The sequence below is a fragment of the Saimiri boliviensis genome, chromosome 7 (assembly GCF_048565385.1).
Source record: "Saimiri boliviensis isolate mSaiBol1 chromosome 7, mSaiBol1.pri, whole genome shotgun sequence".
Taxonomy (NCBI): Eukaryota; Metazoa; Chordata; class Mammalia; order Primates; family Cebidae; genus Saimiri; species Saimiri boliviensis.
Window position 1 is genome coordinate 88,941,189 of NC_133455.1, and position 17,147 is coordinate 88,958,335.

Here is a 17,147-nt window from a genome sequence, read left to right on the forward strand (position 1 = left end):
GTTGGTATCTTGAAAATGGCCAATTTGGGAGTATTTCTGCCATAGAAATCAGCAAATGATACAAATCAGAACTTAATTCTTTGTTTTGTTGATTATCTAGACTTATGAAAATGACGATAAAAGTATTAATAATACAAATTAAACTTCAAAGTTTATCATTGTGCATAATGGAACAAAAAACTGAGGAGGTATCCTTCCAGTATTTTAAATTAATATCTGATTGAGCAAAGAGGTCATGCATATGACTGATGTGCCAGTGAAACTCCAAAATATGTCTACCTGTTTCACTTTCATTTCTTTTGTCTATCAACATTTATGAAACTACACTTGTGGGGCTGGTTGTTGAATATTTACCAGCACAGCACTGTATATAAACACCCACACACACATCCACCCACACACAGCCCCCGACACAGAGTTTAGATACTATTCTGTGTTACCCATAGAGCTTTGTCAATCTTTTTTAGGTTTTCATTTAGGTACCTTATTGATGGATATTTAGACTGTGTCTTTTCCTGTTACAAAGTAGTGCAACAATGAATCAGTTATGAATCATCTGTAAATGCATTTGCAATGTCAATAGCTATTGCTAAATTACTATCTATGAAAAGTTTTACCAATGGATTGATACTCCTACAAGTAATATATATCTGTTTTCCCACACCCTCAGCAACATAATGTGTGTCAAATGTTTTGCATTTTGCCACACCATCACTATTAATGATTGTTAATAATCCATCTAAGATTTTTACTGCAATTTGCTAATAAAAGGCATTGATTTTTGCATTTAATAGTTATTGCAATTCTCTTTTAAACAATAGCCTCTAAGTAATTTGAGAGACAGTAACATGCTTTCTTGGAGACACAATGTAGGAAGCCACCTTTCTCAGGAGTAGACTGATCATGCCATAGTAATAACTGGCAGCTGTAAAGAAATGTTTACAAGTAGCCTATCTTGGCAGTAGAAAGGCATAGCACTATTTTCAGGGCTTCTGCTAAGAAAAGGATAGGCTAATAAATAATTAATCTTTTGGCTCATTGTCTTCAAAAGCAATATGGAGGCATTTTTCTGGTAACACTGGAAAAAAGAGAAGGATAAATGTCAGCTTGCAAAAGAAAAATGTCTGTGTAAATACAATAATTGCATGGCAATGCTTGACAATTCTGTACTTGAGCCCCCTGAACTCCATGTTATAAAGCTCCCCTGGGAAGGCAGAGGGGAGATCCAGAAAAAGGAGACTTGTTTCTGCTAAGATGAAGCAAGACACTCTGCAAAGGACCTACAGAACTTTGAGCACAGCTTCCACGTAGCCACATGTAGCTATCAACCAAGGTTTGAGCAGAAAACTGAATTCGTATAATTTGACTTGCTTTGCATTTCTCCCTTTCTCTCTTCCTTTTACACTTCAAAAAGAGATAAAAGTCTTCTGTAGATATAACTGACAAAGCCTCAGTCCTTAAGGATTTAAGGATCTTAAGACTGGGCTGGAAAAAATGGATAAGCAAAGAGTAAGACCTGCCTGGCCACATTTCCTTGGCCACTTTGCTTATGGATTGTCAGACTTTGACTCATAGCTCGCAGCTTAGTAGCTCTGTGACACTAGGGAGTTACTTGACCTTCAGTTGGCTCATGCATAAAATGGGGATAATAATAGTTACAACCTCATAGGATTATTGTGAGGAAATGAGATAATCCATGTAAGGTATTGAACCAGTGTTTAACATATACATGTTATTGCTCAATGTATGCTATCAATTATTTTAATAGAAATGTATATTATAAATTGTATGTGCCCTTATTAAGCAGTAGAGATTTTATCATTCACAGTAGATACTTTTTTCTGTTGCCTTTATGATGTTCTGCATTAAAAAAAAAAAAAAAAAAAAAAAAACCACTAGATACTCCTGTATAGAGATCATTGGTGAAACAGATCTTGGCTGAATAGTGGCTGAAAGTAGAAAAACTGTGCCCTTCACAACCACTAGAATAAGGCTTTTGTTTGTTTGTTTGTTTGTTTGTTTGTTTGTTTGTTTTGAGACGGAGTTTCGCTCTTGTTACCCAGGCTGGAGTGCAATGGCGCGATCTCGGCTCACCGCAACCTCTGCCTCCTGGGTTCAGGCAATTCTCCTGCCTCAGCCTCCTGAGTAGCTAGGATTACAGGCACGCACCACCATGCCCAGCTAATTTTTTGTATTTTTAGTAGAGACGGGGTTTCACCATGTTGACCAGGATGGTCTCGATCTCTTGACCTCATGATCCACCCGCCTCAGCCTCCCAAAGTGCTGGGATTACAGGCTTGAGCCACCGCGCCCGGCCTTAGAATAAGGCTTTTTTCTGTCTGGCTTAGTTACCTGATACAATTGAGTCTATCCAGGCTTAGTTTTAAGTAACCATTTATTTTGCTGAACAAAATTAGAGCTTGTGTGCATTTATTGTAACATGTATCCAGGCCCTATTTAATATCCTAGGAGAAGAAATGTACTAGATAATACCCTGGTGTCATAGAAGAGCTTATCCAACTTAATTAAATAGACCCTTTATTCCTGTACAGTAGGCTAGACATTCTGATTCTTTCTGATGATTCTGCACTGAAATTTAGCTGACCAGGGAGTTGGTTATACATAGCATGGAACACCTTTATTTTGTCCACGGTTTAATTATGTATAGAGTAGAAAAGAGCTTTGGTATGAAGGCCTAAATACGGCTAAGATACAATGAGCTGATGACAAAGATTTTCTCTCTCTCTCTCTCTCTCTCTCTCTCTCTCTCTCTCTCTCTCTCAATCTCTGTCTTGTGTTTTAAGTAGCAATGAAACTGCACCTGATTAGAAGACTGATCTTTGAAAAATAGGTTCAATTCAAATCAAGAAACATTTCTCAAGGACACAGTTATCTGCAAAGTACTGTGCTGAGTAGTATGAATAATAATAAGACACAGAAGGTAATGTCATTTCTCTCAAGAAGTCCCTATTTAAGGGAACAAACAAGTCCAGAACAGACAGTAATAAAACCTGAGAATTGCTACACTAGTCGTACAGAAAAAAAAATGATATGGGAAATATGATAAAGGCACTAATTCTACTAGGGGAGAAGGGAGGAAGGTGCTAAGGAAGATTTTGCAGAAGTGATATTTGAATTCGATCTTGGAGGATTTCCAAGATTTTTGAGGAAGGCAGAATGGAGAGAGAGAAAGAAAAACCATGAGCAGGGGCAGAGAACCTTAGTAGTCAGGATAAAGCTCAAAAGATTTGCTAAGACCCAGTTATAAAGCATTTAATGGTCTTCTAAGATTGCCTGGGCTTTATTGTGAAAATAATGGAGAAAATGGAAGGTTCTTAGTTGGGGCAGATTCAGTGACCCAAACAGGTTGAGTATGGGGAAAGGTGCATAAGAGTGGGGACACAGGATGATGTGCTGGTGGGGAGAGTATGTGAACAGGGAAAAGGGCTTGAATTGTAACTCTGGAGAACACCTCGTGGTGGCTTGTGGAAGAGAAACATATGAAGGAGGCTCCTAAGAACTGACTTTTGAAATTAAGGGAATCCTGATACAAGCATAGGAAAGCAAAAAAGAGAGTGACAAGGAAAAGGAATCCATCAACAGTGTCAACCACCATATACAGATCCAGAGAAAAACAAAAAAGAAAGCTATTGGGTTGAGCAACTAGACCATTTTTAGTGGCTCCTTTGAGACCACTTTCAATAGAATGAGTAGGGTAGGAAAAAAAATACCATGTCAGACAAGGAAAAATAATACAATACACAGGAAATTTAAAGATAGGCAGGAACTGATGTTGCATCTCTCAAGGAGGGTAGTATTTAAAAGCAACCAATGGAAATTATGAATAGGAACTAAAAAGGTCTAATCCCCAAAACCAGACAGACAAGAAACATTTGGAGAATGATGTCATCCTGCCTCCTTGGGTGATATCACTTTGTTCCTCAGATGTTTAACCCAGCCTGCATGAGTCAACATCTAAATTTGGGCATAAGGAGAACTACCTTTTGTGCTATGTGCCAGTTCAGAAGTCTGTTTTTGCTGGTCTGGATTAGCTCTGCCAAATTATTTTAGGCTTATGACTGCATCAACAGCCCATGGAAATTAATCTGTTTAATATCACATAGCTCTAATTCCAGCACACTTACTTTTATGCAATGAAATCTTAATTGGGTTTTTCCCCTTTCCATTTGGAAGACACAAGGTTTATATTTACAAGGACATTCACAGCAGATTTTGAAAGGCAAAAGTGGAAATGTCAGACTCAACCATATATAGAATCCAAGAGCTTATATAGATTACCAAGCATGACTAGAATAATAGTAATAACTTCTGCGAATTAAGGGCCTAGTGTTTGCCAGACAATTTTCTTTGAATATCTTTGGTCCTATAGCCCTAAAATGTAGCTAGGATTTCCACCCAGAAAATATTAAGTAATTTGATCACATTCACTCAGACAGCAAGTGGAAGAGTAGGGACTCAAAGCTAGACCTGACCCTAAAGCCCATGGTCTTTCACCACTATGTGCTGTCTTCGAAATATGGCACCCATTAATGCAAAAGATGGCTGGGTGCAGTGGCTCACAACCATAACCCAATACTTTGGGAGGCCAATGTGGGCAGAGCACTTGAGATCAGGAGTTCAAAACCAGCCTAGCCAATGTGGTGAAACCCTGTCTCTACTAAAAATACAAAAAAAGTTAGCCAGACATGGTGGCACACAATTGTTATCCCAGCTACTCTGGAGGCCAAGGCAGGAGAATCACCTGAACTTGGGAGGTGGAAGTTTCAGTGAGCTGAGATCTCACCACTGCACTCCAGCCTGGGAGACATAGAGAGACCCTGTCAAAAAAAAAAAAAAAAAAAAAAAGTGAACCAAGTCATATCAGTTATGTGATATATGACATATCACGTAACTGTGATACGTGATGACCAAGACACTCAGTGCTAAAAGCTCTTTTTAGATGTAAATTACTCCTCTTTCATTTGGAAGTAAATACTTCAAAATGCATGTGGTTGACCAGACTTGATAGTAAATGACTCTGTATTTCTAATGGGATATATCAAAGGAAAAGGTGAAAAAAAGGAAAGAAGATAGGAGCATTACACAACAGAAAAAATGTCTGAAGGAAAATTCAAAATTTAGGAACAGCTGGAGATGGATTTGTGTAAGATCAAAATTTTCTGGAATTTTGAACTATCCTGATTCTAAGAAAAAAATCAGTTCACAGCAAAAGGATCTCCCTACCGTTATTTCCCATTCCCACAAGCATTGAAAAATGTTTTTTGCATATTACACAGAGAAATGCTGCTTGTTTTTCTCAACCCCTCCTTGTTAGACCAGGCTGTGATGGGAAGGGTGGCTTAGCTTTGGAGACTCCTTGCTTAGAGAGCCTTCCCTTGGCACGGAATCTAAAGTAGTCTCCCAGACTATCTCTAGCACATCACTGGGTTATATTTTCTTCATAGCAGTACCTGAAATTATTTTGTTTACTCATTTTTTCATGGACTGAATTACCCCCACTAAATTTAAGCTCCATGATCTTTGGTTCACACCCAAATAGGCTAATTTTTATATTTTTTTTTGTAGAAATGCGGTTTGCCATCTCACCCAGGCTGGTCTTGAGCTCCTGGTTCAAGACAGGGGGTCTCCCAAAGTGCTAGGATTACAGGTGTGAGCCACCATGCTCCACCAGTTCCCAGTTCTTGGCATAGCTTCCAAAATTCCCGGAATTTCCTGAGCAATAGGGGTGATTAAAGCATTTTTCATTATTCATTACAAGTCCCTTTCAACCATATCTAAATTTATGCTAATATAGTGGTTCCTGGTGGGCCCCCAGGTGGCTTCAAGATAGGCGCTGGTTGCCAGAGGAGCCAATCATGTGATAAGAAGGCTGGAATTTTCAGCCTCCCCACTATCCCCAACCTCCAGTGAGGGGAAAGGGGCTGTAGATGGACTTCAGTCACTAATCACCAATGATTTAATCAATCATGCTCATGTAATGAAGCCTCTATGAAAAAAAAAAAACAAAAACAAAAACAAAAAAACTAAACAATCGGGCTTGGAGAGCTTCTGGGTTGGTGAACACATCAAAGTGCTAGGAGGAGGGTGGGAACCCAAAGAGGGCTTAGAAACTTCTCCCCCATTCCCCCTACCATACATTGCCCTATGCATCTCTTCCATTTGGCTGCTCCTAAATTCTATCCGTTGTAAGAAACTGGAAATAGTAAGTAGATGACTGTCATGAGTTCTATGAACCTGAGGAGAGGGTTGTAGGAATCCCCCTACTTTATAACCAGTTGCCCAGGAGTATGGGTGGCCCAAACTGGCAATTGGTATCTGAAGTGGGAGCAGTCTTTTGGGACCAAGTCCTTAACCTGTGGGGTCTGCACTCACTCTAGGTAGACAGTGTCAGAATTGAATTGAATTGTAGAACATCTAGTTTGTGTTCGAAGAGTTAGAGAATGGAGTGATGTCAGTGAAAACCCCGTGTTCGGTGTCAGAAGTGTTGTGAATAAAAACAACTCAGAGATGGCTTACTCCAAACACATGAATAGAGCTGATTCTGAAGAATCTCCTTCCTCCTAGGAGTGAGTAGTCCTACAGACATTATGTCCAAATTTAGCTATCTTGGATTTAAGGCAAAAGCATGCTTAGTTCAAAGTCTTATGGTTACTAAAATAGCAGGCACGTGAACATTGTGTAATAATGTGCTAAATATATGCAAATAATTAATGAATTGTTCATATCCAGACCTCATGTGATATTGAATGTATTATTGTCCAGTATTTTTGGGGGGAAGCGGGGCAGAATTTTAAAAGCAATTTTGGACCAGGGAAATGTTTTATGCTACTAAGGCTTTACAGTATGGAATATCCTCTCTTAGAGCTCTATATCGTGGAATGATTCCAAAAAACAGAAATAATATAGTTGGCATCCCTTGCTTTGGTATGACTGAATACATTAGGCAGATAATCTTTTTTTTTTTTTTTTTAAGAGTCAGGGTCTTGCTCTGTTGCATAGGCTGAACTACAGTGGCTCTATCATAGCTCACTACAGCCTTGAACTCCTTGCCTCAAGCAATTTTCCTGCCTCAGCCTCCCAAATGGCTGGGACTATAGGCACACACCACCATGCCCAGCTATTTTTAAAATTTTTCTGTAGAGACGAAGTTTTGCTGTGTGACCCAGGCTGGTCTCAAACTTCTGGCTTGGTCTCTCAAAGTGCTGGGATTACAGGTGTGAACCACTGCACCTGGCTAGATTATCTTTTATTAAAAACTCCATTCATTGAGTTAGAAAACACAGTCAGCCTCCACCTGACCTGAATCAGATAGAGTAGTAAGAGGCACATGGCCTCTCACATGCCTTTATACTTCTCCCTAATAAATACCTGCTTATTGTACCAAAGGGCAACCTGGTATGTTCTTGGACAAGTCTTTTAAAAAAGTATGTCTTCCTAGTTAAAAATGGTTATTGTGCTGTTGAAAACTGGGAAACTACATACATAAAATATGTGTATATATATATATTTTCCCACAGCATTTTCTTTTTTTCTTTTCTTTTTTTGTTTTTGTTTTTTTTTGTTTTAGACGGAGTTTCGCTCTTGTTACCCAGGCTGGAGTGCAATGGAGCGATCTCGGCTCACCGCAACCTTCTCCTTCTGGGTTCAGGCAATTCTCCTGCCTCAGTCTCCTGAGTAGCTGGGATTATAGGCACACGCCACCATGCCCAGCTAATTTTTTGTATTTTTAGTAGAGACAGGGTTTCACCATGTTGACCAGGATGGTCTCGATTTCTTGACCTCGTGATCCACCCGCCTCAGCCTCCCAAAGTGCTGGGATTACAGGCGTGAGCCACCGCGCCTGGCCCTCCCACAGCATTTTCTTTTTTTTTTTATTTTTATTTTTTGAGACGGAGTTTTGCTCTTGTTACCCAGGCCGGAGTGCAATGGCACGATCTCGGCTCACCGCAACCTCCTCCTCCTGGGTTCAGGCAATTCTACTGCCTCAGCCTCCTGAGTAGCTGGGATTACAGGCACGTGCCACCATGCCAAGCTAATTTTTTGTATTTTTAGTAGAGGCGGGGTTTCATCATGTTGACCAGGATGGTCTCGATCTCTTGACCTTGTGATCCACCCACCTCGGCCTCCTCCCACAGCATTTTCTAATGAGAAATCATCTTAACTAACCCAGGCAAATTATCAAAAATTGAAGAAGGGAATATTGAAGTATGAAGAAGCTAAGTGAAAGAAAGCAATATGATGAACAAAGGAGGAAAAGTTATAAAGACCTCTGATTTTAGCCAACAGAAATACACCATTTGTGTATTCCTCCCTGGAGGAGGGAGGATCCACTTTGAAGATGGTTCATTCATATGCCTGGCAAGCTGGCAGGAATACTGGCCAGTGCTGGCTACAGCTGTTTGCCAAAGGGGATGATCATCCTCGACATGGCTCCTCCATAGCTGCTTGGGTCTCTTCATAGCTTAGCAGCTAAGTTCCAAGTGGGAAAAATTAGAAATTTCCAGTCCTCTTAAAAGGTAGGCCCAGAATTATCACAGAATCATTTATTCTGTTTTCTGCCGGTCAAATCAGCCTCAGGCCTAACCGGATTCAAGAAGGAAAAGAAATAGACTGCAACTCAGAGATGGGCTTGGATGACTTAGAGAATGACAAGGAATTTGCAATTATTTTTCATTTATAATTCATTTGTTTATTAATCAATTCTCAGGAGTTTTAAATGTATGTTTGTAGATGTGTGTATGTTTTTACAAAATTCAAATCATACTGAAAAAATACGACATGAATTTTTATTATATCACAAACATTCTCCCATGTCATTAAATATTTTTGAAAAATCTATTTTACTGGCTGTATTATATGGATTTACCGTAATTTATTAATGATTTTAAATTGTCTGGAAATAAAATACCTTTTAAAATACAATAAGTTGCTAATAGTTCTATATCCATGTGGTTTTATTATGGGCGATTTGGATTTTTTTTATTGTACACTTTCCTGCATTCCTGTATTTTTTTTTTTAATTCAGTCTCCGTGAAGACTGTCAAAAATTGCCAATGCTGACTATATTGCAAGTTGTCACAGCAGGGTATCGGGAGAAGTTTTCAATTAGCAATAATCATGCCTCAGATTGACCTCATTGGCTATGATACTGCCACTGCACAAAGCTTGCATTCCTATATTTTCTACAATGACATACACTGTAATTTTTTTATCCCTTCAGGTGCTACTGTGTTCCTGTCAGTCTGTGTTGTTCCAGAACCATCTCTGTTCTAAGTCAAGGTGTAGAAGAAGCCATTTCCTTAACTCTGCTAAGCTTTGTCATTTAATCTCATGGTGTCACCATAAGACATCTGAATTGAGCCTTGAAACGTAAGTAGGAGTTCATCAGGTGAGGGATAAATACATTTTGCTAGTCTACCTCTCTCCCAGATGGACTTCCTTTTCATAGCTTTATGAAATCAGTTATACCAGTTGATGCTGGGGTTGCCTGCCTGCACCTTTAATCTTGGTTGAGGCTGGAAACATCTTGCTACTGTAGCAGCAGCCTCACATCACTGCCTCACATCACTGTCAACCAACCACAGCTGGAGTAGGAGTATGAACTGGACACTGTAAAGGAAATTCTTGTGTGACTGCCACTATGAGAACCTTGGCATTTGAGGTAGACCTTGTGGCATTGCAGGCCACGGGCTCTTGCACTGTATTTATAATCAGAAAAAAAAAGTTAATAGTAGAAGTGGCATTGTATCTGGGGTCTGATTCATAAATCTTGCTCACTATAGGCCCAAAACCATTAAGTTCTGACTCAAAAACCAAGAGTATTTTAAACTAAGGGCTCAGAGCTCTGAAATGCTAGAATGTCTTTCTGTGAATAATGCTTTCTTTGGGAGCAAACCAAGAAATACTCCAGTGTGTTGGCAAGTAGTCTTTCCAGGGGCCAACATTAGGAATTCAGACTGTCCTATTTAAAAATGATAGAGTATTGATATTTCAATTTCTTACACAATGGCTGATTAAAACTAATTCGTATAGCATATGTTTGCAGTTTTACCCCAGAGGCCATGATAAATCAGGTATAGTGGAAACTACTTATTGCTGATGTTGACATTTCTCACTGCTGTGGGTGGAGTGCTCAGTATCTATGATAAATGGCACAAATTTCCTTAGAGAAAAGCCACTCCCTATATCTGATTATTCCCTTTAATCCTATAAGTTTGGGTAGAATTTTTTTTCAGGGCTTTATTTTTAGGACTTATTTAGAAATCTAGAATGAGAAAATGTTTGTCTCATTTCTGAGATGTGTATTTATAGTGGTGAATATGTGTATGTGTTTCCTACTTCTGAGTCACACTGTCCAGGAGAAAACAAGGGACAAACCTTAAGGAGGCCCCATTATGTGTAAAACACTGTGCTATATGCTGAGCCAAGGTGCCACTCCTTGACCACCAAAGCACCTGGGTCCCCATCTCACCAAGTGGATGTGTGTCAGTCCTGCACCTTGAAGAAAGCTGGTAAGACCAGCAGAGGTTCCTTCAACTCAACAATCCCTGAGTTGAGTGTTCCTGACCTTTCCAGAAGCCCAGCCTTCTGCGGGATGTGTTAGAAATTGCAGCCATCCTCAGCTCCACAGCTTGAGGCTACTTCTTAGCCTTTTCTCAGACCATCCTATCCTTGAATATATCCAGGAGCTTTCACCACTGCACTAGTTCTAGCTCTCCCTGACATCCTCATCCAGTAGCTGCCATGCCTACCACCCCACTCCATTCATATTATTAATAGTTTCTTATTGATGCTGTAAGAAATTATCACAAACTTGGCAACTCAAAGTCGCAAAAATTTATTCTTTTGTAATTCCAAAAGCCAGAAGTCTAAAATTAGTTTCACTGGGTGAAGTCAAGGTGTTGCCAGAGTGCTTCCTTATGGAAACTCTAGAGGAATATCTTTCCTTGCCTTTTCCAGCTTCTAGAACTGTTTTCCTTGCACTTTTTGGCTCATGGTCCTTTCCTCCATCTTCAAAAGCATCTTTTGTAGCATCATCTTCAAATTTCTATCTCTTTCTACTTCCATCTTCACATCATCTTCCCTCTTAGAAGAACCCTTGTGATTACATTGGGCCCACTTGGCTAATCCAGGACAATCTCCCCATCTCAAAATCCCGAACTTAACCACATTTGCAAAATCCCTTTTGCCATAAATGTAATAGTGACAGGTTATAGAGTTTAGGACATGGACATCTGAATATCCATAGTAAGGCTGGGAGCCACCATTTAGTTTACCAAGTCATTTGGTGTTGGCAAGTCACTGTTGCCTTAAGGCACCTAAATTAAGCATGCCAGAGCTCCTGCAGAATGCTCTAAAGTATGTTAATACATATATGAGGTGTGATTTTTATTCTAGAGGAATAGGACATGAGAGCTGGAAGCAGAACATTGTAGCAGTCAGACTATCTAGATTTCAATTCTAGTTCCTGTCTCTTAACCACTTAAAAGCTATATGGCCGGACATGGTGGCTCAAGCCTGTAATCCCAGCACTTTGGGAGGCTGAGGCAGCAGATCACCTGAAATCAGGAGTTTGAGACAAGCCTGGCCAAAATGACAAAATCCTGTCTCCACTAAAAATACAAAAGTGAGCCAGGCATTGTGGCACACCTGTAGTTCCAGCTACTCAGGAGGCTGAGGCAGGAGAATCGCTTGGACCTGGGAGACAGAAGTTGCAGTGAGATGAGATAGTGCCACTACAGTCCAGCCTGGATGACAGAGTGAGACTTCATCTAAAAAATATAAATAAGAGGGAATGCTGGGAAGATGGCCGCCTAAGAACAGCTCAGGACTTCAGCTCCCAGTGAAAAAGCAGAGGGTGAGTGGACGCTGCATTTCCAGACGAACTCTTATTGCCCACAGACCAGGGGATACCCAGGCAGAGGGGTCGCCAGCATCGCAATCCCAGCCGGTGCGGCTGTTTTGGCCCCCGTGGGGCTGATTCCGCCCGCGCGGCTGCTGTGCCCACGCCCTGTTGCTGCGGTTCTCCGTACAAAAGCCACTGGTCTGGGAGCCCTCTTAGCTGGCGAGCAGAGCCCTGAGATGGCAGAGTTGCCCATTCAGCTGAAATAGCAAGCCAGAGCAGGAGATTCCTAGGCAAAAAATCCACCAGGAGCCGGCGCCGCAGTTCGAGCCGACTCCATGAGTCGCAGCACGGGAGATCCCAGCGCCTTTTCAACAAGCGACCGGAACGCGGGGTCATTCAACTTAAAAGAAAAGACTCTGAGTCAGGGAGCCAGGTGATCAGGCTCGGTTGGTCCCACCCCTCCACCCCCAACAACAACGAAAACAAAAACAGTAATTGGAAACCCTCTGGGTTGAGCCCTTCAAACCAAGCACAGCTGAACCCGGACGGTCCGGCTCGGTGGGGGAGGGGCTTCCGCCATTACTGAGACTCTCCACCACTACGGAGGCAGGCTGCCGTTGCCGAGGCAACCCGCCGTTGCCAAGGCAACCTGCCACAACAGAGACAGTCCTCCATAACAGAGGCGGGGCCACCGTTGCCGAGAGAGTTCTAACTACGCCCATATAAACAGGACTACAGGGAAGAGCTCAGGGCAGCTGGGCGGAGCCCACAGCAACTCAGCAAAGCCCCTGCGGGCAGGCAGTGGCTAGGCCTGCTGCTAGCTGGGCGGGTCAGACCTGAAAGAAAAATCAAAAAAGGCAGTAGTGCAACGGAAACTCATAAAGCTCCAACTCCCTGGGACAGAGACAGACAACAGGTGGATAAACCCACAAAAATGGGAAGAACCCAGCGCAAAAAGGATGAAAACTCCCGAAACCAGAACACCTCTCCTCCTAAAAGGGATCACAACTCCTCACCAGCAAGGGAACCAGACCGGATGGAGAAGGAGGGTGATGAAATGACAGAATCAGACTTCAGAAGGTTGGTAGTAAGAAACTACAGTGAGCTAAAAGAACATGTTCTAACCGAACGCAAAGAAAATAGGAACCTTGAAAAAAGATTGGACGAACTGCTGACGAGAATGGACAGCATAGAGAGGAGTATAAGTGAATTGATGGAGCTGAAAAACGCAACACGAGAACTTCGTGAAGCATGCACAAGCTTCAACAGCCGAATTGACCAAGCAGAAGAAAGGATATCAGAGGTCGAAGATCAACTCAATGGAATAAAAAGAGAAGGCAAGAACAGAGAAACAAGCGCAAAAAGGAATGAACAAAATCTTCAAGAAATGTGGGACTATGTGAAAAGACCTAATCTACGTCTGATAGGTGTACCTGAATGTGATGAAGAGAATGAATCCAAGCTGGAAAATACTCTTCAGGATATTATCCAGGAAAACTTCCCCAACCTAGCAAGGCAGACCAATATTCAAATCCAGGAAATACAGAGAACACCACAAAGATATTCCTCAAGAACAGCAACCCCAAGGCACATAATCGTCAGATTCACCAGGGTTGAAACGAAAGAGAAAATGCTAAGGGCAGCCAGAGAGAAAGGTCGGGTTACCCACAAAGGGAAGCCCATTAGACTCACAGCAGATCTCTCAGCAGAAACCCTACAAGCCAGAAGAGATTGGGGACCAATATTCAACATCCTTAAAGAAAAGAACTTTCAACCCAGAATCTCCTATCCAGCCAAACTAAGCTTCATAAGTGAAGGAAAAATAAAATCCTTTGTGAACAAGCAAGCACTCAGAGATTTCATAACCACCAAACCTGCCCTACAAGAACTCCTGAAAGAGGCTCTACACATATAAAGGAACAACCAGTACCAGCCACTCCAAAAACACACCAAATGGTAAAAGAGCATCAACACAATCAAGAAGCTGCATCAACTAACCAACAAAACAGCCAGGTAGCATCAAAATGACAGTATCAAATTCACACATAACAATACTATCCCTAAATGTCAATGGACTAAATGCCCCAATCAAAAGACACAGACTGGCAAATTGGATAAAAAGCCAAAACCCATCAGTGTGCTGTATCCAGGAAACCCATCTTATATGCAAGGATACACAAAGGCTCAAAATAAAGGGATGGAGGAAGATCTACCAAGCAAATGCAGAGCAAAAAAAAGCAGGAGTTGCAATTCTCATCTCTGATAAAATAGACTTTAAAGCAACAAAGATCAAAAGAGACAAAGAAGGACATTACATAATGGCAAAAGGATCACTGCAACAAGAAGAGCTAACGATCCTAAATATATACGCACCCAATACAGGAGCACCCAGATACATAAGGCAAGTTCTTAATGACTTACAAAGAGACTTAGACTCCCACACAATAATAGTGGGAGACTTTAACACCCCATTGTCAATATTAGACAGATCAACCAGACAGAAAATCAACAAGGATATCCAGGACCTGAATACAGACCTGGAACAAGCAAACCTAATAGACATTTACAGAACTCTCCACCCCAAATCCACAGAATATACATTCTTCTCAGCACCACATCACACCTACTCTAAAATTGACCACATAATTGGCAATAAATCACTCCTCAGCAAATGCAAAAGAACAGAAATCATAACAAACAGTCTCTCAGACCACAGTGCAATCGAGTTAGAACTCAGAATGCAGAAACTAACTCAGAACCGCACAGCTTCATGAAAACTGAACAACTTGCTCTTGAATGTTGACTGGATAAACAATGAAATGAAGGCAGAAATAAAGATGTTCTTCAAAACCAATGAGAACGAAGACACAACGTACCAGAATCTCTGGGACACATTTAAAGCAGTCTCTAGAGGAAAATATATAGCAATGAGTGCCCACATGAGAAGAAAGGAGAGATCTAAAATTGACACCCTATCATCAAAATTGAAAGAGCTAGAGGAGCAAGATCAAAAAAACTCAAAACCTAGCAGAAGACAGGAAATAACTAAGATCAGAGCAGAACTGAAGGAAATAGAGACACAAAAAACTCTTCAAAAAATCAATAAATCCAGGAGCTGGTTTTTTGAAAACATCAACAAAATAGACAGACCACTAGCCAAATTAATAAAAAAGAAAAGAGAGAATAACCAAATTGATGCAATAAAAAACGATAAAGGGGATATCACCACAGATTCCACAGAAATCCAAACCATCATCAGAGATTATTACAAACAACTCTATGCACATAAACTAGTAAACCTGGAAGAAATGGATAAATTCCTGGATACCTGCATCCTCCCAAGCCTAAACCTGGAAGAAGCCGAAACCCTGAATAGACCAATAACATGGTCTGAAGTCGAGGCAGCAATAAAGAGCCTACCCCCCAAAAAAAGCCCAGGTTCAGATGGGTTCACAGCTGAATTCTACCAGACATACAAAGAAGAGCTGATACCATTCCTTCTTAAACTATTCCAGAGAATCCAAAAAGAGGGAATCCTTCCCAAATCATTTTACGAGACAAACATCATCCTGATACCAAAACCTGGCAGAGACTCAACAAGAAAAGAAAATTTCAGGCCAATATCCATGATGAACATAGATGCAAAAATCTTCAATAAAATACTGGCAAACCGATTGCAACAGCATATCAAAAAGCTCATCCACCATTATCAAGTAAGATTCATCCTGGGGATGCAAGGCTGGTTCAACATACGCAAGTCCATAAACATAATTCACCACATAAACAGAACCAAAGACAAAAACCACATGATTATCTCAATTGATCTAGAGAAGGCTTTTGACAAAATTCAACAACCCTTTATGCTAAAAACCCTCAATAAACTAGGTATTGACGGAATGTATCTCAAAACAATAAAAGCTATTTACGACAAACCAACAGCCAATGGCATACTGAATGGGCAAAAACTGGAAGCATTCCCTTTGAAATCTGGCACTAGACAAGGATGCCCTCTCTCACCACTCCTATTCAATATAGTACTGGAAGTTCTAGCCAGAGCAATCAGGCAAGAAAAAGAAATAAAGGGTATCCAAATTGGAAAGGAGGAAATCAAACTGTCTCTATTTGCAGATGACATGATTGTATATCTGGAAGACCCCATCCTCTCAGCCCAAAATCTCCTGAAACTGATAAACAACTTCAGCAAAGTCTCAGGATACAAAATCAACGTGCAAAAATCACAAGCATTCCTATACACCAGTAATAGACTTCAAGAGAGCCAAATCAAGAACGAACTGCCATTCACAATTGCTACAAAGAGAATAAAGTACCTAGGAATACAACTAACAAGGAACGTAAAGGACCTCTTCAAGGAGAACTGCAAGCCATTGCTCAACGAAATAAGAGAGGATACAAACAGATGGAGAAACATTCCATGTTCATGGTTAGGAAGAATCAACATCGTGAAAATGGCCATACTGCCCAAAGTAATTTACAGATTCAACGCTATTCCCATCAAGCTACCAATGACCTTCTTCACAGAACTGGAAAAAAACACCTTAAACTTCATATGGAACCAAAAGAGAGCCCGCATAGCCAAGTCAATTCTAAGCAAAAAGAACAAAGCAGGAGGCATCACACTACCGGACTTCAAACTATACTACAAGGCTACAGTAATCAAAACAGCATGGTACTGGTACCAAAACAGAGATATAGACCAATGGAACAGAACAGAGGCCTCACAGGAAATAAAACATACCCACAACCATCTGATCTTCGACAAACCTGACAAAAACAAGCAATGGGGAAAGGATTCCCTGTTTAATAAATGGTGCTGGGAAAACTGGCTAGCCATGTGCAGAAAGCAGAAACAGGACCCCTTCCTGACACCTTACACCAAAATTAACTCCAGATGGATTAAAGACTTAAACATCAGACCTAACACCATAAAAACCCTAGAAGAAAATCTAGGCAAAACCATTCAGGACATAGGCGTAGGCAAGGACTTCATGACCAAAACGCCAAAAGCAATGGCAACAAAAGCCAAAATAGACAAATGGGACCTAATCAAACTCCACAGCTTCTGCACGGCAAAAGAAACAGTCAGTAGAGTGAATTGGCAACCAACAGAATGGGAAAAAATTTTTGCAGCCTACCCATCTGACAAGGGGCTGATATCCAGAATTTATAAAGAACTAAAGCAGATCTACAAGAAAAAACCAAACAAGCCCATTCAAAAATGGGCGAAGGATATGAACAGATACTTTACAAAAGAAGACATACA

General features: G+C 40.9%; 1 protein-coding gene and 1 non-coding gene across 5 annotated transcripts in view; one reads left to right on the forward strand and one right to left on the reverse strand.

Moving 5' to 3' along the window:
• STK38L (serine/threonine kinase 38 like) overlaps positions 1–17,147 on the forward strand; it is a 193,606-nt gene that overhangs the window by 51,115 nt on the left and 125,344 nt on the right. For all 4 annotated transcript variants that reach the window (XM_074402955.1, XM_074402953.1, XM_039472310.2 and 1 more), the window contains one exon: positions 9,242–9,390. The gene's annotated coding sequence lies outside the window, so the exon portion shown is untranslated. The remainder of the gene's footprint in view (positions 1–9,241; positions 9,391–17,147) is intronic.
• On the reverse strand, positions 9,047–9,187 carry LOC120365248 (U4 spliceosomal RNA). The gene has a single exon (XR_005580251.1). It is a non-coding gene; the product is annotated as a U4 spliceosomal RNA (small nuclear RNA).